Here is a 21,770-nt window from a genome sequence, read left to right on the forward strand (position 1 = left end):
CAATCAAGAGAACATAACAGTTATCAATGTCTATACTTAATGCTCAGAGGATGAGTCAATCAAGAGAATGTAACAGTTATCAACATCTATGCATGCAATGAGAAGGCATTGAAATACATCAAACATCTACTGAAAGAGCTATAGCAATATATTAACAGCAACACAGTCATACTAGGGGACCTCAACACCTCACACTCTCAACTTGACAGATCATCCAGGCAGAAAATCAATAAAGACATAAGGGAGCTAAATGAGGAGATATAGAAACTAGAACTAAGAGAAACTAGAACTATTGGACATTTTCAGAGTCATTCATCCCAAGAAACTGGAATATACATTCTACTCAAGTACATATGGGTCATTCTCAAGGATAGACCATATGTTAGGGTACAAAGACAGCATCAGCAAATTCAAGAACATTGAAATCATACCCAGCATCTTCTCAGACCACAGTGGAATTAAACTAGCACTTAACAATCAACAAAAGATTAGTAATAGTCCCAAATTGTGGAAGCTCAACAGTATACTACTTAACAACTACTGGGTCAAAGAGGAAGTAAAGGAAGAAATCAAATGTTCAATGAAAATGAAGACACAAGCTATCAAAATATTTGGGACACAATGAAGGCAGTACTGAGAGGAAAGTTCATAGCCATAGAAGCACACATTAGGAAACAAGAAAAAGCACAAAAAACAGACTGAGTGCACACCTTAAAGACCTAGAAGAAGAAGAACAAAGGAACCATAAAGCAACCAGAAGGACAGAAGTCACTAAAGTTAGGGCAGAAATCAATAACATTGAAAATAAGAAAATCACACAAAAGATCAACAAAAGTAAACATTGGTTCCTTGAAAGAGTGAACAAAAATCAACAAACCTTTAACCAGACTCACAAAACAAAAAAGGGAGAAGATCCAAATCAGATCGTAAATGAAAGAGGAGATATCACAACAGACACTGCAGAAATTCAACATACCATGCAAGACTTTGATGAACAACTGTATGCCACCAAGCTAGAGAACCTGGAAGAAATGGACGGTTTCCTAGATACCTATGGACTTCCAAAATTAAGTATAGAGGAACTAGATACCATGAACAGGCCCATCATAGCTAATGAAATTGAAACAGTTATCAAAAACCTTCCCAAGAATAAAAGTCCTGGACCGGGTGGTTTTACAAATGAATTCTACAAAACCTTCAAAGAAGAACTAATACCTCTATTTTTAAAAGTCTTCCAGGAGATTGAAGACACCGGAAAATTCCCTTCCAACTTCTATGAAGCCAACATCACTCTGATACCAAAAGCAGACAGGGACACAACCAAAAAAGAATACTACAGACTAATATCTCTGATGAAGATAGATGCTAAAATATTGAATAAAATTCTGGCCAGCTGGTTAAAGCAGTATATCAAAAATATTATTCATCATGACCAAGTGGGGTTTATCCCAGGGATGCAAGGTTGGTTTAATATACGTAAATTAATCAGTGTGATGCACCACATCAATAAAAGCACACCAAAAACTGCATGGTCATATCAATAGATGCAGAGAAAGCCTTTGACAAAATACAGCATCCCTTTATGATCAAAACACTACAAAAATGAGAATAGATGGAAAATTCCTGAAGATAGTGGAGTCTATATATAGCAAACCTACAGCCAGTATCATACTCAATGGTGAAAAACTGGAACCATTTCCCCTCAGATCAGGTACTAGGCAGGGCTGCCCACTATCACCATTACTATTCAACATAGTATTGGGAGCTCTCGCCATAGCAATCAGGCAGGAGCAAGGAATTAAAGAGATACAGACTGGAAGAGAAGAAGTCAGACTCTCCCTGTTTGCAGATGGCGTGATAGTATACATAGAAAAACCTAAGGAATCCAGCAAGAAGCTTTTGGAAATCATCAGACAATACAATAAGGTGTCAGGCTACAAAATTAACATTCAAAAGTCAGTGGCATTCCTCTATGCAAACACTAAGTTAGAATTAGATGAAATCCAGAATTCAATTCCTTTTACTATAGCAGCAAAAACAATCAAATATCTAGGAATAAACAATAAACCTAACCAAAGAAGTGAAAGACTTGTATACTGAAAATTATGAGTCACTACTCAAGGAAATTGACACAAAAAAAGGACACAAAAAAGTGGAAAGATATTCCATGTTCATGGGTTGGAAGAATTAAAATAATCAAAATGCATATACTATCCAGAGCCATCTACAAATTTATTGCTATCCTCATCAAGATCCCAGTCACATTTTTTAGGAGAATAGAACAAATGCTACAAATGTTTATATGGAACCAGAAAAGACCTAGAATTGCCAAGACAATCTTGAGAAGAACAGAACTGGAGGCATCACACTCCTAGATCTCAAATTGTATTATAGGGCCATTGTCATCAAAACTGCTTGGTACTGGAACATGAATAGACAGATTGACTAGTGGAATACAATTGAGAGCCCAGAAGTAAGCCACCACACCTATAGACATCTAATCTTTTGACAGTGGTGCCCAGACTATTAAATGGGGGAAGCAGAGTCTCTTCAACAAATGGTGTTGGAAAAAATGGGTTGAAACATGCATGCAGAATAATGTATATGAACCACTATATTTCACCAAATACAAAAGTAAATTCCAAGTGGATCAAGGACTTGGATGTTAGACCAGAAACTATCAGAGGAAAATACTGGCAGAACTCTTTTCCACATAAATTTTAAAGATATCTTCAATGAAACAAATCCAATTACAAAGAAGACTAAGGGAAGTATAAACCTATGGGACTACATCAAATTAAAAAGCTTCTGCATAGCAAAAGAAACCAATACCCAGAGAAAGAGACCCCTCATGGAATAGGAGAAGATCTTTACATGCCATACATCAGACAAGAGTTTAATAACGAAAATATATAAAGAGCTTGCCAAACTCAACAACAAGAAAACAACCCCATCCAAAAATGGGCAGAGGCCATGGACAGAATATTCATCACAGGAGAGATCCAAAAGGCTGAGAAACACATGAAAAAATGCTCCAAGTCTTTGATTGTCAGAGAAATGCAAATAAAAACAACAGTGAGATACCACTTCATTCCTGTGAGAATGTCATATATCAGAAAAGGTAACTGCAACAAATGCTGGAGAGGTTGTGGTGTCAAATGAACCCTCCTAAATTGCTGGTGGGAATGTCAGTTGATCCAACCTTTGTGGAGAACAGTCTGGAGAACTCTCAGAAGGCTAGAAATGGACCCAACACACCTATCCAGAAAGATGTGTGTACACATATGTTCTTAGCAGCACAATTTGTAATAGCCAAAACCTGGAAGCAACCCAGGTGTCCAACAACAGATGAGTGGCTGAGCAAGTTGTGGTATATGTACACATGGAATACTACTCAGCTATGAAAAATGGTGACTTCACCATTTTCAGCTGATCTTGGATGGGCCATGAAAAATTCATGTTAAGTGAAATAAGTCAGAAACAGAAGGATGAATATGGGATGACCTCACTCTCAGGCAGAAGTTGAAAAACAAGATCAGAAGAGAAAACACAAGCAGAACCTGAAGTGGAATTTCTTGGACCCCTGACTTCTGACATCACCCACAATTACAGCCATCCCCCGAAACCCATGATGTGACCTGACACGATCTAGAGAACCTGATTCACAGACTCCAAAGGACAAGACTTTCCTACTGCCTTTCTCTCACCCATCGGTGTCTGCTCTTCCTGCTTCTGTTTTGCCCATCATGTTTTGGCAGTTCCAGGTCACTCTCTACAGAGAAGAAAAGTTCCAGTGGCTGTCCTCCTCCATCAAGATAGACATGTGGCATTTATTTCCTGGCCATTGACATTGGACTGATGCTTCTATAGAACTTGCTGGACACTCCCTTTATACTGCTGGACTTCTTGAAGAATGACTGTAGCAGTTCATAGAACTTTCCGCCAGCTGACTCGGGATTTTGCAATGCCAGATCACCCCTCTAGCCCCTCGGCTTATCAGGCCCCCACTCCTCCACCCATCAGGCTCACTCTGTCCCTTGCTACTCTTACTTATCCCTCCCTGTCTTGTGCTAGTTCTTTTTGAAGACACTTACACGCTATCATTCTGATTTCTTCCCAACAGGTTTCTGTTCACCCCTACATTGCTATTCCCCTGACACAGATGAAGCCGTTTACAGACATTGACCCAGTTATATATGGCCATTAAGTAAGAGGGAGATGTTGGGGAATTGTGAGGATATGGTTGAGCTTGGAAGGGCTTGAGCCTGAGGGGTGTGTCAATCCTGTTAGTCTCTCTCTCCACGGAGAGGTTGAGCAAGGAGGGACAGTAGAACCCCAAAAAAGGTGTGCCTCTTATCAGTCTCCCTGCCTCACAAAGTGCCCCGCACTCCTGATACTATGGCCATTAGTTAAAAAGAAAGGGGGAGATGTTGGATAGTATGCCAGCTCCCCCTGGCTTCTGCTTAACCAAGCACTGGTATGCCTATATAGGGATTGGTTTGATCCCATTCAAAGCAGTCTATTTACATAAATCACTTTTACATTTACATAAAGCACCACACTCCCTCCAGGGCATTAGTGGTTTAGTGGTAAAATTCTCACCTGCTCCACCCCCTCTCCTTGTCACACCCTGATCCTCTCCTTGCCACACCCTGATCTTCCACCAGTCACTTTTCGCTCCACCCTCTCTATGTCCCATCCTGTTTCCACCCTACTTGGAGAGTATAAAAACAGCTGCTCTTCTGATTAAACACACTTGGAAATTGCTTTCCGGCTCCGAGAGTTCCAGAGTGCATCTCCTGCGAAGTTAGTGCAGCAGAGTTCCTGATCCCTCTCCCACGCAGCAGCCTAGATCAGCTCCAGCTTAGTTCTCTCCAACCCAGAGAGCACTAGCTCGGGAAGAAGCACCCTCGGGCTATCCCGGCAGGAATTGGCGTATTGCACCAAAGTAAAAGACTCTGGGTTGGGTGGAGGGGAGAGTACAATTTCAAAACAGATGACAGAGGACCTAGTGGGGGTTGTTTTGTTATGTGGAAAAATGAGAAGTGTTATGCATGTATAAACTGTTGTATTTACTGTCAAATGTAAAACATTGATTCCCCAATAAATAAATTAAAAAAAAGAAGGATATATATGGGTTGATCTCATTGACAGACAGAAGCTGAATAACAAGATCAGAAGAGAAAACACAAGTAGAACTTGAACCGGAGTTAGTGTATTGCACGAACGTAAAAGACTCTGGTGTGGATGGGTGTGCGATGGGAGCGCAGGTCCTAGAAAAGGGTGACAGAGGACCTAGTGGGGGTTGTATTGTTATGTAGAAAACTAAGAAATGTTATGCATGTACAAACTATTGCATTTACTGTCGGCTGTAAAAATTTAATCACCCAATAAAGAAATTTAAAAAAAGAGGGGGCTGGCATTGGTCCACCTGGCTAAGTGCACATAGTATTAAGCTCTGGGACTCACACAAGATTCGAATTTTGAGCCCCCAATCAGGGGAAGCTTTCCAGGTTGCGAAGAAGTTCTGCAGGTGTTTATTTTTCTCTCTCCTCTATTTCACCCTAGTCTTTAAATTTTTCTATGTTTTATCCAATAAAATGGAAAATATGGCCACCAGGAGCAGTGGATTTGTAATGCTGGCACCGAGCCCAGCGATAACCCTGGAGGCAAAAAATAAAACAATGTAAAAAATAAAACCGATAAACACAGATGCAAAAATCCTGAGGCAAGTACTAATAAACCCAACTTAACAATGCTTACCCCATACTTATATGAAGTTTATTCTGAGGAGTCAAGTATGGTTCAACATAAATACATCAAAACGTGTTATACCACATTAAGAAAATAAAGACTACAAGGTATTATCATCTTACTAGATAAAGAACACTTTTTAACATCTTTTTTTAAAAAAAAAATAACGAAAACCCTCAAAAATGGATTTAAAAGCAGTGTATCTCAACATAATAAAGGGCACATGTGAGACATTCACAGTCAGAGTCTACTTATTGATAAAAATCTAAAACTTTTTCTCTAAGGTCAGAAACAAGACAAGGATGTCCACTTTTACACTACTTCTTTTATTATTTTGCCTCCAGGGTTATTGCTGGGGCTCAGTGCCTGCACCATGAATCCACTGCTCCTGGAGGCCATTTCCCCCCCTTTTGTTGCTACACTGCTTCTTAAGAAAGTGTTGTCAATCCTGGCAAGAACACTTAGACAAGAAAAGTGTATGAAAGGAATTGAAATAGGGAAGAATGTAGTCGAACTGTTACTTTTTGTTGATGGCATAAGCATATACGTAGCAAATTCCAAAGGCTATAATAAAAAACAAAAACAAACCAAACAAACACATAAGAATCAGCAAACCAGTAAAGTGTTGCAGTACTAAATCTACAGGCAAATATCCGTTACATATCTATGTAGAAACCCCCAACAAAACAACTATCAGAAAGACAAATCAAGAAAAGAATACTACTTAGAACTATTAAAAAAAAAAACAACAAGAAAAGAAATACCTTGGAAAAAATTTACCAAGAACTGAAAGACCTGGAGTTCATGGCAAGAATTGAAACTGCTGCTACTTGCTGATAACATGATGATATACGTATCTATAATCTGACAGTGAATACAGGTCTCCCCACCCATAGCTGCTGTGACGACAGCACACAGAGAGAACTGTGCCTCCAGTACACCAAGACAGCTTGTGCCCATCACCCCTTCAGACCCCATAACTTAGATGGACTTCTTAGGCCACTGCCTCATACTGCTTCTCAAGCTCCAGTTATCAGGTACTGGGACAAAGCTTCCAACTATACACTAGAAAACCTAGCACTCAAGGTCAGGACTTTACCACTGGTGCTCCATAAGCTTCAGTTTTAATGTAAGATTGACATTAGGGCAGATAAGGCAAATTATTGAATAGTCTGTTCATTAGAAAGCAATCTATAACCCCAAACAAACGTAACGAGGAGGTAGAGTAATTCCTCCAATTGACGAACAAGGAATGAAAAATGAGGACAGCATTAGGGATTTATGGGATAACTTTAGGAGGAACAACGTATCATAGTGATTACACGAGGTAAAAGGAACAAAGGGGTCGGGCAATTCACATACCAAGTGAACGTAGTGCAGCTACTGACCCACAACAGAAACCCAAGCAGGTGGGGGAGACGAGGAAAACAATACTGGGAAATCAAGATAGTGGCCAGGCACTTACTGATGCAGATCCAGAAGAGCGATAAAAATAACTTATGCTACTGTTTCTATTATCATATGCAGTACTTGGGGAGTGTTATCGTATATATTAGTTACCAAATGACTTGAAAGCAATAGATGAGATTGACAACTAGAGACCGAATAGACGCTTAGAGAAATTACTCTGTCAACACAAATGAATGCACATTCTTCTCAAGTACATATGAAACATTCTCCATGGCTGACCATAAATTGGGGCACAAGGACAACCTTAATAAATATGTAAAAAAATGGAATTGGAAGAAGTTTCTTTTTGAATCATAAATTTTTAAGGTTTGATAGCAACTATAAAAATGAGGAAAATATCAAGTATTTGGAATCAAAATGGCATGTACTAAGTAGATATTTGGTCAATGAAGACATCAAAAAAGAAATAAAAAATGTATCTGGAGAACAATGACGATGAAGAGATTTACTATCAGATCTTATGGATATGCGGCATGAACAATGTTGAGGGAAGTCCATATTGATTCACACCCACATTAACAAATAAGAAAGTTCTCAAATATGCAACCTAACATTATGTCTGAGGAAACAAGGAAAAGATCAACAAAGGGACCCAAAGTTCGGAATATAGAGTGAGATAATAAAAATTAGAGCAGGAAAAAATAAAATAGAAACCAAAAAGACAATACATAAGATGAATGAATCCCAGAGTTTGTTTTCTAAAGGATAATTAAAGTAGATAAGCTCTTTTTAAAAATTTTATTTATTTATCTTTATTGTATTTATTGTATTTATTTATTATTTATTATTTATGTATTTATTTATTGTATTTATTTATTTATTTATTTTTATTGTATTGCAGAGAGAAATCAGGAGGGGAGAGGAACACAGAGAAAGAGGGAGGTGGGGGAGAGAGAGAAAAAGAGACACCTGCAGCACTGTCATCATTTGTAAAATGAACCCCATACCCATGTAGGTGGGGACTGGGGGCTTGAACTTGGGTCCTTGTGCACTGTAATGGGTATACTCAGCCTGGTGTGCTACCACCTGGCCCTGTAGATAAACTCTCGTTAGGCTTACTTAAGAAAAAAGAAAAAAAAAAAAAAAGAAAAAAGAGAGAAAGGCAATAAAGGAATCAGGAATGAGAAAAGTGACATTATATCAGAGACTGGAGAAATACAAAGGATCATAAGAGAATATTAGGAGCACTTATACATAGTAAATTGGACAACTTAGACAGAAAAGAATCATACTATCACCCAAGACTTGACCGGCAATGAATGGCCTGAAGAGGCCAATTTAAGTAGTGCCGAAATCAAATCAGTGATGAAGATCTTCTGAATAAAAGTCCAGGTTCAGATCACTGCACCAATGTATTCTACAATACATTAAATGACCATTGCTTATCCTGATCAATCTCTTCTGAAAAAATTGTGGAAGTAGGGAACATTCCTGAATATATCTATTAGGCTGTTAGCACTCTGATTCCCAAAGAGGAAACAATAGTATAATTAAAAAACAAACAAACAAAAACCCTATTAACTTAATATCCTAATTGAACAATGTTATAAAAATCCTTAACAAAATCTCGGCAGATTGAATTCAATTACTTAACTCATCAAGAGGATAATCCATCAGGAACAAGTGTGATTAATCCCAGTGGTACACCACATAACAAACAGAAAGCAAAAGTCACATGATCATATCAATCTGTATTGGATAAAAAGCATTCTACAAGGCTCAAGATCCATTTATGATGAAAACCCTTAATAAATCAAGAGGAGAAGGAGCATACTTCAATATAAAAAGGTCATATCTGACCAACCCCTGGCTACCATCATGTCTGACGGTGAAAAACCAAAATCTTTTCTCCTTAGTTTGGAACAAGACAAGAATGCTTACTTCCACTACTGCTGTTCAGCATTGTGCTAGAAGTTTTTAGCCCACATTATTGGGCAAGAAAATGATGTGAAAGGAATGCAAATTGAGAAGTTGAGCTATCACTATTTGAAGGTGGCATGACACTATACGTATATACCATGGACACTCTACCAAATAGTGTCTGTAAAGTATCAGGGTGCAAAATCGATTAACAAAAATAGAAGAAATCAGGGAGCATGATGACTCAGTTTTCTTCTTTTCTTTCAGGCTTGCTATTTATGGTCTTCTATGATCACACACATTTAAAAATTGTTTTATTTTTAACATTTATTTTTACTTTCTTTGATAGGAACAAAGAAATCAAGAGGGAAAAGAGAGATAAAGAGGGAGAAACACACTGTTCATGAAGCTTTTCCCTTGTAGGAGGAAACAGGGACTTGAACCTGGATCCTTGCACATGACAATGTCTGTGCTCAGCCAGATGCACCGCCAACTGGCTGGTTTTATTTCTTAAAGGACTTCATAGTTGTATTTTATATGAAATTAATGAGATTGCAGAAAGGAAAACCCAGGAAGCAATCTCACTTATAATAGCACTAAAAATATATTGAGTGTATCTAGCAAAGGAGGTGAAAGACCATTAGATAAAAACTACAAGACATTGTTAAAGGAAGATACAATAAAATATTGAAGACATGCTGTCTATATCCATGAACAGAAAAAATAAATATTAAAGTGATTATTTTACTTAAAATAATTTATGTGCAATGAAATTATAAAAATTCCAATGAACTTTTTTTTTTGCCTCTAGCTGGAGCTTGGGCAATTTTTTCCATTTTTTTTTTTGCTGGGTAGGACAGAGAGAAATTAAGAAGGGGAGGGGAAGATAAAGTAGGGGAGAGGACAGACAGGAGCAAGACTGCTTCACTGCTTCTGAGGCGACCCCCTGCAGGTGGGGAGCCAGGGGCTCAAACCTAGATTCTTGCATGAGTCCCTGTGCTTCATACTATTAGCGCCTAATCAGGTGTGCTACTGCCTGGCCCCCTATGAAATACTTTAAGAAATAAGCAATTACAGAAGCCAGACCTTCCACCTTCTGCGCCCCATGATGATCCAGGGGGGTAAAGAATAGGAAAGCTATCAAGGGGGAGGGGATGGGATATGGAGTTCTGGGGGTGGGAATTGTGTGCAATTGTACCCCTCTTTTCCTATAGTCTTGTCGATATTTCCATTTTATAAATAAAAATAAAAAAACCATTACTCAGGACTAAAAATAAAAGTAAAGTGAAATAAAAATGCTTAAAAACCCCACACAAGACAGGTGGTGGCGCATCTGGCTGAGTGGCACATTGTCAGGTGCAAGGGCCCTGGCTCAAGCCTGCTTTCCACCTGCAAGGGAAAAGCTCCATGAGCAGTGTGTTTCTCCCTCTTCTTTTTTTTTTTTAAATATCTGTTCCCTTTTGTTGCCCTTGTTTTAATGTTATAGTTATTATTGTTGTTGTTGTTGGATAGGATAATGGAGAGAGCAGAGCAATGGAGAGAGGAGGGGAAGACAGAGAGGGGAAGAGACAGACAGACATCTGGAGACCTGCAACTTGGTGGCTGAAAAGGCGTTAAGATATAAAGCAGAACAAACTGGTAAATAGGAACCAAAAGGGAAGAATATAGAAGATGAGATTCTGGGTCTTCATTTTGGAAAAAGCTAGTAGGTCTATTTTAGGTATACTCCAAGGGGCCCATGATTTTACTGTTTTTTGCCTGAGCCCCACAGTTAACATGCAGGTGGGCTAAAGGTATTGTCTGGGGAGATGGTGTCAGAGTAGGTAATAGGACGAGAAAGCTGGATCAGGGAAGAGAGAAGCTCCCAAAGTATGACTGTTTCTAACACAGTGGTTAGCATGTAAACACACTCAGCATATTTTAGAAACTTAGTCCTCAAGAATCATGAATTAGAATCATAAATTATAAACTATATTTCAAACAAGTTGTATACTTTTATGCTTTTTTTTGCCATCAAAACTCTCAAATTCAGAAACCCATTGTTTTGAAATTTTCTCTCCTAAATTGTAGTTATTTTTATGAATTAGCTTCCACTGTTTTTATTTAATAAAATTCAGTTTAACTGACAAATAAAATCTTGATTAGGATGACATAACTGGTTGCTGACTTAATTTTAGCAATATATGACATTCCAGTTATCCTGTATGGCCTTATTGAGCAAAATAAATGATTTCTGTTCAACTTTAAAGAAAGTTAAAAATAGTTCACAGGACTTAGAAATACATTTTACTTTGAACTGTGTTCTTAATGAAGGTTATTAATAGTGCTCAGTGGTTTTGTCGAAACCCAAAGTAGACCTTAATAGTTCATATTCTATTCCCTTTCAAGAGACACTTGTTTCTCCGGTGCGGGCAATGAATTTGGAACTTGTGAACATTCCACTTGTTATTTCTTGCATTTGTGGCTGTACTCTCATAAAGAGCAAAATGCTTTTGTGTATTTGCTGGTTGCTATGCTGTGCGGTGTTACTAGTCTCTGTGAAAACCATCAGCCAGAGCCTTTGAACTCTTTTGTTTCCCCCACTTTTCCACCCACTCCTGCAACTCTCCATCTCTAGGCCATGCCCACTTAGGAGTGACCCCTTTTTTCAGATGGGGGTGGAGGAGAGAAAGGAGACAGAGGGAGAGGGAGAGAGAGGGAGGATATAAAATCAAAGTTCCCTTCAGTGCACTGAGGGCTGGGCCATGCACACGGCAAAGCACACAATCTGAGTGAAATATTTGGTTGATCCTAAACTCTTAAATAAAACACAACCGTGAATTCACCAGTGTTATTGAAGTTTTCAAAATTTTAGTGGCTATCTTTGATCTTTCTGACAACTTTTGACTTTACTATACTGTTAAATAACATCTAAAGTGTCATTTTTATTTTTAGTGGGAATAAAATTAATTTAATTTCATTCTTTTTTGGTCCCTATTTTCTTTTAATTTTTTAAATTTATTTATAGAAAGGAAACATTGACAAAACCATAGGATAAGAGGGGTACAACTCTACACAATTCCCACCACCAGAACTCTGTATCCCATCCCCTCCCTTGATAGCTTTCCTATTCTAAACCCTCTGGGAGTATGGACCCAAGGTCATTGTGGGATGCAGAAAGTGGAAGGTCTGGCTTCTGTAATTGCTTCCCCGATAAACATGGGCGTTGACAGGTCGATCCATACTCCCAGCCTGCATCTCTCTTTCCCTATTAGGGTGGGGCTCTGGGGAAGCAGAGGTCCAGGACACATTGGTGGGGTTGTCTGTCCAGGGAAGTCTGGTCGGCATCTTGCTAGCATCTGGAACCTAGTGGTTGAAAAGAGAGTTAACATACAAAGCCAAGAAAATTGTTCATCAATCATGAACTTAAAGGCTGGAATAGTGCAAATGAAGAGTTGGGGGGGGGTTCCTTTATTTTGTAGATAGCTAGTAGGCATATTTTAGTTATATTCCAAAGGACCTGTCTGGGGATATGATGTCATGGCTGGAAAAGGCACAGAAAGCTGGATCAGGGAAGAGAGTAGCTCCCTAATATGGGAAAGGGGTATAAATATTGTGGACTTAAACCCCATCTATTTGATTTGGTCTTGGGCCCTTATTCAGTTTAGGAGTGATGTGACCTCTGCATCCCTGTAGGTCTGAGCTCACATTCTGTGGTCATGAGTAGGAATTTTCCAAGCTGCCCCAATATCAGGACCCATCTTCCTCAGGTGTAGCATAGAGTATGTTGTCCATCCTCCCTTCAGAGGATGGAACATTATCTACTGTTGTTGATCCAAGTTGAGGTCAAGGTCCTATGGGGGCCCACAAAGGGTTTCTACTGTGTTGTTCCTGATAGGAATGACTGGTAACAATGGAGAGAGGGATTTATTTGATGTCTAGGCCCATAATGTCTGTTTGGGAATCTCAGGACTCCCTAACTAGGGCCCCAGCTGATGGGGTGGCCTGATAGTGACTAAGAGTCATCATTAAAGTATGCCAGTCTCTTGCCCTTATTCAGCTTTTGCAGTCCTTGCTTTGCTAAGGTTAGCTTTGGAGTGAGTGAGAGAACTGTAATAGGAAGTAGGTGAGGAGGGTATCTAAGGCTAATTAGATACTTTTTTATTAGGAACTTTATACTGACTCACTGCAGGCAATTGTATACTTTTGTTTTCAGGTGTATATTTTGCCCTAATTTCTGGATGCATGTGAACATATGCCTTATTTCACAGGACCTGGTGTATATCTAGGTTTTGGGACTTTGTTAGGAAGTGAACCACCTGGAATGGAATTAGAGGATACTGTGAAAGGAAAGGTCTCGCCCGAGTAATGAGGCTGAAGGGTTGACATTCCACGCCTGTGTCTCTGGACACAGTCTGAAGTGAAGCATGCTGAGGTGGTACTCCTTGCATTTGTTAGGTTGGGATCAGCAGATGCAATATTATTTGGTATGAATTGAGAGAAGCATGCAGGAAAGTGACCCCCACCCTAGAGGTTTCAGGACTGGGGGAAATACAGGCTTTATTAAGGAAGTGGGAGGTTCCTGCTGTCTTAGGGTTAAGAAGACAATAGATGGTTATTGCTATAATCATATTATTTGGCAACTGGGTTAACTTTGAAAAATCCCTTTGCTAGGATTTGCTGTATCATACACAACATCACCATAATTTTTGTCTTTTTTTTTTTTAAATTTTTTATTTAAGAAAGGATTAGTGAACAAAAGCATAAGGTAGGAGGGGTACAACTCCACGCAATTCCCAACAACCAATCCCCATAACCCACCCCCTCCCATGGTAGCTTTCCCATTCTCTATCCCTCTGGGAGCATGGACCCAGGGTCGTTGAGGGTTGCAGAAGGTAGAAGGTCTGGCTTCTGTAATTGCTTCCCCGCTGAACATGGGCGATGATCCCACTCATCAACAGAAGCTGACTAAGAAGATCTGAAAGGGAAACTAAAAGCAGGACCTGATCAAATTGTAAGTAGGGCACCAAAGTAAAAACCCAGTGGTGAGGGGTAGGCATGTAGCTTCCTGGGCCAGTGGGGGGTGGGAGTGGGCGGGAGGGATGGGTCACAGTCCTTTGGTGGTGGGAATGGTGTTTATGTACACTCCTAGCAAAATGTAGACATATAAATCAGTAGCTAATTAATATGAGAGGGGGAAATCAATTGTATGTCTCAAAGTTTCTCAAAAGACAAACTGAATCTTTTTAATATATAGGCTATGTATTTGATATGCGGACTCTCTCAAAAGCCTAGACCAAGTAGATTAGAAGCTTCCAATAGCACAGCTATATACAAGATACTGGGTACTGTCCAGCAAACCATAACAAAGGGACTTTTCAAAGTTAACCCAATTAACAAATAATGTGATGATAATATTAACTATTGATTGTCTTTTTGAACCCTAAGACAGCAGGAACCTCACATCTTCACTATAGAGCCCCTACTTCCCCCAGTCCTGGAACCCTTGGATAGGGCCCACTTTCCCGTATGCATCTCCCAATCCAAACCAAATAACATTGCATCTGCCGATCACAACCTAACCAAAGCAACGATTGCTACCTCAACATGCTTCACCTCAGAATGTATCCAGAGACTTCACGAGTGGAATGACAACCCTTCAGCTTCATTACTCGGGTGAGACCTTTCCTTTAATAGTACACTCTAATTTCATCTCAGGTAGTTCACTTTCTAACAAAGTCCCATAACCTAGATATACACCAGTTTCTGTGAGAGAGAGCTTATGTGCACACGTATCCATAAACTACTGCAAAATATATACCTGAAAGCAGGACTACACTAGAGTTTGCAGTGAGTACCTCCCTAACACTTCCTCTCCACTATTCCAAGCTTGGGATCCATGATTGCTCAACAAATTGTTTGGCTTCATATGTTAACTCTCTTTTCAACCACCAGGTTCCAGATGCCACCAGGATGCTGGCTAGGCTTCCCTGGATTGAAGACCCCACCAATGTGTCCTGGAGCTTAGCTTCCCCAGAGTCACACCCTACTAGGGAAAGAGAGAGGCAGACTGGGGGTATGGACCGACCAGTCAACGCCCATGTTCAGCGGGGAAGCAATTTTTGTCTTTTGACATTATTTGTATAGAGTGGTGCCACTGGTTGCTTCTGTTTTCCCTGGTCTAAGCTTTTAAGAGAGTCAACATATCAAAGACTCATCCTATGTATTAAAAAGACTTGGTATGTGCTTTAAGAAGTTTGAGACATACAATCAATTTTCTCCCTCTCATATCAATTAAATAGTGATTTATATGACTACAAATTAATAGGCGTGTACATAAACACCATTCCCACCACCAAAAGACTGTGTTCCATCCCATCATCCCCCAACCCCATCTATCCTATGAAGCCAAACATCCACCCTCACCCTCAACCCAGGGTTTTTGATTTGGTGCTCTACTCCAAATTCAGCAAACTTAGCACCAAAAAAGCAAATGACCCCATCCAAAAATGGGCGGAGGATATGAACAAAACATTCACTATAGAGGAGATCCAAAAGGCTAACAAACATATGAAAAACTGCTCTAGGTCACTGATTGTCAGAGAAATGCAAATTAAGACAACCATTTAAGTTTCACTGTGTATTTAAGTTCTACCTATGAGTGAAGTGGTCTGGTTTTGTCCTTCTCCTGACATACTATTTTTTAAAAAAATTTTAAAAGTATTTATTTATTTTCTCTTTTGTTGCTTTTGTTATTTCAGTTAGTATTGTTGTTATTGATGTCACCATTGTTCAATTGGACAGAGAGAAATGGAGAGAGGAGGGGAAGACAGAAAGGGGGAGAGAAAGACAGACACCTACAGACCTGCTTCACCGCCTGTGAAGCGACTCCCCTGTAGGTGAGGAGCTGGGGGCTCGAACCGGGATCCTTAATGTCGGTCCTTGTGCTTTGTGCCATGTGCGCTTAACCCACTGCACTACTGCCTGACTCCCTCTCCTGACTTATTTTACTTAATGTAACTCCTTCAAGTTTCATCCAAGATGTAGCATAATAAAATTTCATCATTATTTTATAGCTTAGTAACATTATCCCCCTTTTCTCTCTCTCTCTCTTTCTGTCTCTCTCTCTCTCTCACACACACACACACACTACAATTTAACCACTTATCTGTTGTTGAACATTTGGGTTTATTTCAGATGTTGGCTTTTACAAATAGTTCTGCTGTGAACATAGGTGTAAGTAGATATCTTCAGACAGGTGTTTCAGATTTCTTTGGGTATGTCCTTCTGAGAAGAATTGCAAGACCCTGTGGTAGGTCCATTTCCAGTGTTCTAAGAAGTCTCCAGAATTGTTTTTCACAGCAGTGGTACCAATGTATATTCCCAGCAATAGTATTAAATGTTCCTTTCTTATCTGAGTTTGAGCCCCGTGCTTCCCACCTGCGGGGGAGTCGCTTCACAAGCAGTGAAGCAGGTCTTTCCCCCTCTGTCTTCCCCTCCTCTCTCCATTTCTCTCTGTCCTATCCAACAACAATGACATCAGTAACAACAATAGTAACTATAACAAAAGGCAATAAAATAAATATTTTTTAAAAAATGATGAAGTGATTTCCTTTGTCTCATCTTGGATGAAGCTTGAAAGAATCATGTTACGTGAGATAAGTCAAAATGAAAAGGATAAATACCGGATTAAAAAAAAAAAAGAAATGTTCCTTTCATATCATATATTTGTCAGTACACATTTATGCCTTTTGAATGCATGACACTCTCACAGGTATGACTGATATTTTATTGTTGACACTATTTGCATTTCTCTAATAACCAGTGACTTTGAGTTTTATTTCATGTGTCTGCTGGCCATCTAAGTATTTTCTTTGGTGAAGACTCTGTTTATGTCATCTCTCCATTTTCCCAATTTTTTTATTTTGTTTTTGTTGTTCAGTTTTAGAGCTCTTTATCTACTTTGGTTATTATCCCTTTGCGTTATTTATGATGCATGAAGATCTCCTCCCATTTAGTAGGGTGTCTTTAATTCAGTGATGGCTCTTTTTGCTGTGTAAGGGCGTCTCAATATCATGTAGTCCTGTTTAATTTTTTGCTGTTACTTTCCTTGCTGTTAAACCTGAGTCTCCAAAACATTTCTGAAGAGATCATGGAGAGTTTTGTCAGTGTTTTATTCTATGAATTTGATAGTTTCTGGTCTGATGGCCAAGTCTTTGATTCATTTTGAGCTGACTTTTGTACGTGGTGACGTGGCGGTTCTGTTTTCATTCTTCTGCATATTTCAACTCAATTTTCCCTGCACCATACATTGAAAAACCTCTCCTTTTTCCACTTCATGCTTCAGGTCCTCTTGCCATAAATTGCCTTTAGGTGTGCGGGTTTATTTTTGAACTCTCAACTCTATCCCACTGATCTCTGTGTCTATTTCCCCCTCCCGCCCCCACTATGCCATTTTACTGTTGCAGCCCTACAACATAACTGGAAATTAGAAACTGTGATGCCTCCATGTTTGTTTTTTTCTCAGGCATTCTGTGTTGTTTCTGGGTATGCTCTGGCTCCAGATAAGCTTCATTAGCTCTTGTTCTTTTCTTTTACAGAAAATCAATGGAGTTTCCATAGGGATTGCAATAAATCTGTGTATTGCTCTGGGTTGAATGGTCATTGAATAATGTTAATTCTTTTTGTCCATGGATATGGGGTACCTTTCAATTTCATGGTATTTTCTTCTGTTTCATTTAGAAGTGACTCAATTTTTCAGTGTAAGTCTAACACATTTGTTAGGTTTCTTCCTAGCTATCTAATTTTTTTTTTTTTTTTTTTTTTTGCTGATATTGTAAAGGGGATTGGCTTCTGTATTCTTTCATTGTGTAGTTTGTTGTTTTCATACAGGAATGTCACTGACGTTCGCATATTAATTTTGCAGCCTGCCCTCTCACTATATTTTAACATGGGTAGTATGGAGAAAGCCTCAAGACACTCACTAAGATGGGGAAGAGCAGAATGAAAGTTGAGCAGTCAGGAGCCTCAGAGGTTAATTTCTTCTTACTATACTTTTATTAGGTTTGGGAAGCTATGGAAGTCTTTTTAACTCTGATTAATTCCTCTCCTCTCCAAACCTGGCAACCATTGACTCTCCCATGTCTACATGGTTTTAATATACATAAAGTAACTTGTTGTTTTCTCCTCTGAAACTTTTTTTTTGGTTGGTCTCATATTCTCTTTTCCATATGATCACATTAAAAAAATTTCTTCTGCCAGCCTTTCCCTCCCCCCTGACTGCTATTAGTATCTAATGAGATTGCATTTCATGATATTTAAATATATCTTCAGCCTACATATTTAGTTTATTGTAACCTCCACCGAGCCTCTCAGAGTGCTTTGAATCATATCATTGTTGATTTATCTGGCATCAACTCAGAGGGTTGATTTGGATAAATGGATCTGACATTTGGTGAGGGTTACATTTGCTTTCTTATGGATTCCATGACATTTCTGCCATTATCAGCTAATACATGGTTACTTGTAAAAAATGTCTATTTTATGTGGTACATTTTTCTGAGTATTGGGTACTTGGAGATAGATTTAAGTGACTATGTGTTGTTACTGTAAAATCAGCCCGGGGCGGGGGGGGGGGGGGGGAAGAATGAAAGCGACACAGCCCTGGAATGCATCCTTGGCTTACAGAATGCGAAGGGAACCAAGGCTACTCAACTCCAAATAAGCCGCATGATCAGGGCTCTTTTCATCCTGTTAAGAGAATTCTTTGTGACCGAGAATCAAATGATGCCTTTCAGTGAGTCAAGGTGGAATAGGATTTCTTCCCACTCAGTTTCCCACCCACCCCATTTTTCCCCCAGGAGGGCTATGAACCATTTCATATTGCCTACTAGTAGAGAAATTAGGTGGTAGTAGGGAGGCATTTATTTGCCTGTATGAGAGAGAGGGGCTAATATGGTGGTGGGAGGCAGTCCGGTACACTGTTGCCCTGGGTGAAACATTTAATACCTGTATTTCCCCACTGGAACTTAATGTTTTTAGATTTATAGAAAACTGGGGAGCTAGATACAACTTTGGATATCACTGAATTTTCCCTCTTCCCAAAGGCAAGAATTTAGAATTTAGTGGACTTCATTCCAGTGACCCTTTAAAGGCTGGTGGGAATTTCCACTAACGGTCTTTCTGGGTCAGAGTACAGGTATGGATTTTCTGGCTGGCCTTGAATTTCTCTTGGCTTTTGAATTAGATAAAAAAAAAAAATTCTGGTCATTTAGATTTGCTCTTCAGATTCCCAGACTCATTCCTGCCCTGCCCAACTTCCTGCCTGCCTTTGGCTCCAACTGAGTTCTGTTCTGCAGCTACTCTGCCCCCACTTGGGCTCTTTTCTTATCTCCTCTTTAGCTTCCTAGCACAAGCCTTCTTTGGGCCTTTGATCTTACGTCCACTGATGTTTCTAGTAAGAGCTGACTCCACCTCTCTTTCAGCGCTGACAGCTGACATCCTTGCTGAGCCTTGATTTTCACCAGCTGTCCAGCCTCTTCGAAAGTTGTCTAATGACTGCCTTCACCTGGGCAGTCCACAGTGGTTTTGGAAAACTACTCACTGCTCTTGACAATAGAGTGGACTTATTTTTATCTTTAATTTAACATACTTTTCCCTCATGTCACACAGCTAATTCTTGAGGCTCAAATTGGAATCTCCTGCATCAACACACATCGTTATGATAGAATATTGCATATTTCAATTTTCTCTATCAATTTTCTGTGTGAAATAATTGCGCTAAGTAAAAGATTTTCTGTACCTCCCTCATGCCTCTCATATTTACACCTGTGAATTCATATGTATATGTATGTGTGTGCGCTCACAACTTTTGATATGATAGTTAATAATTTTTAAAAATATTTATTTATTTATTTATTTATTCCCTTTTGTTGTCCTTGTTTGTATTGTTGTAGTTCTTATTGTTGTTACTGATGTCGTTGTTGGATAGGACAGAGAGAAATGGAGAGAGGAGGAGAAGACGGGGAGAAAAAGATAGACACCTGCAGACCTGCTTCACCGCTTGTAAAGGGACTCCCCTGCAGGTGGGGAGCAAGGGGGCTCAAACCGGATTTCTATACCGGTCTTGCGCGTTGCGCCACCTGTGCTTAACCCGCTGCGCTACCGCCCAACTCCCAGTTTATAAATTTGTATATGTATACAAATATCTATACAAATCTATATAAAATATCTATACAAATATATGTACAATATATATATACAAATATATGTATACAATATACAAGTTATATGTATAAACATATATGTACAAATTTAGTTTCATTTTATGAGAGGCAGAGAGAGAACCAGAACATCTCTCCAGTGTATGCATTGTGTGGGATTGAACCTGGGACTTCATGGATGCAGGCTCTCTGTTCTACCACAGAGCTAACTCACCAGCCACATATTTTCCTTTCTTAGTGATCTTCTTTTGTCTATTGTGAATTGTTTTTCTTTTCTCGTTTGCTAACTTTGGAAAAAGAAAAACCCAGACATTGGAATGTCTGAGTTTATTTAAGTCTCAGTACTCTGTTCAATTTAATAAAAGGAAACAAAATAAAAAGGGAAAATCAGAATGCCAGCCTGACTCTTCATGGCTCCAGGGCTGGCCCTGGCCCTTTTTGGTGGCTATCGGTATATATTCTACTTGGGAAATAAAATTAATCATTGATCCCAAGCTGTTTTTAAACATACAAAATGTAGAAGCATAAAGCATGGAATTTAGAACTGTTAGGAAAAAGGAATGAGAATGAGAATCATACTTGTTTTATAATAGTTTAACATGCTATTTTCTAAAGTGTTTTAAAAGAGGACTTATTTACTCTATCTAATGAACTGAATATATATGATATATCTCTGTCACACACACACCACATACACACACACACACACACACACACACACACACACGTGTATATGTATATCATTTGCATGCCCTGCTAACAGCATATATTCTTTTCTAGTGTCTATTGAACATTTATAAACATGGATTACAAATTATGTTACAAAAATCTTAGAAAGCAATAGCATATTTAAATATACAAATATATATACATATAACTATAGAACACAGTGCATTAGAATTTAATGAGAAAATAGAAGCATTAAGTAGGGTGAAAAAGTTAAAATATTACAGTATATTTAATTATTGCCATATAGGGAGCCATCTGAAACTTACTCTTTTAATAAAGATTGATAACATCTTTATGTATAGAGTGAGATGGTAAGTATTTTAGGCTTTGTGGCTCCATAGGTAATTAACTCCACCACTGTACTCAGATAGCAACCATAGACACTATTTGAATCTGACTGTGTTCCAAGATAACTTTATGAACTCTGCAATTTATGAGGGTCTTCCCCCCACCCCCTTGTCTTCTGGCTTGCTAGGGTCTTCTTCTTGTATAATTCCACTGCTTGAAGCTGGGATCTTTTTCAGATAGAGACAGACAGAAAGAGAATGAGAGCTACTGCAGTGGCAGAGAATCCCCTAGAACAATTATACTCCCGTGTGGGCACACCTGCGTCCCGTGATGGCATTCTACCAGGCCAGCTATCTTGCCGATCCTGAAATTTGACTTTTATACAGTTTCCATGTGCAGTGATAGAATCCTTCATTTTTTTCAACTGTTCAAACGATTTAAACGTTTAATCTTTAGCTTGAAAGCTTT

Source organism: Erinaceus europaeus, chromosome 8 (genome assembly GCF_950295315.1).
Source record: "Erinaceus europaeus chromosome 8, mEriEur2.1, whole genome shotgun sequence".
Lineage (NCBI taxonomy): Eukaryota > Metazoa > Chordata > Mammalia > Eulipotyphla > Erinaceidae > Erinaceus > Erinaceus europaeus.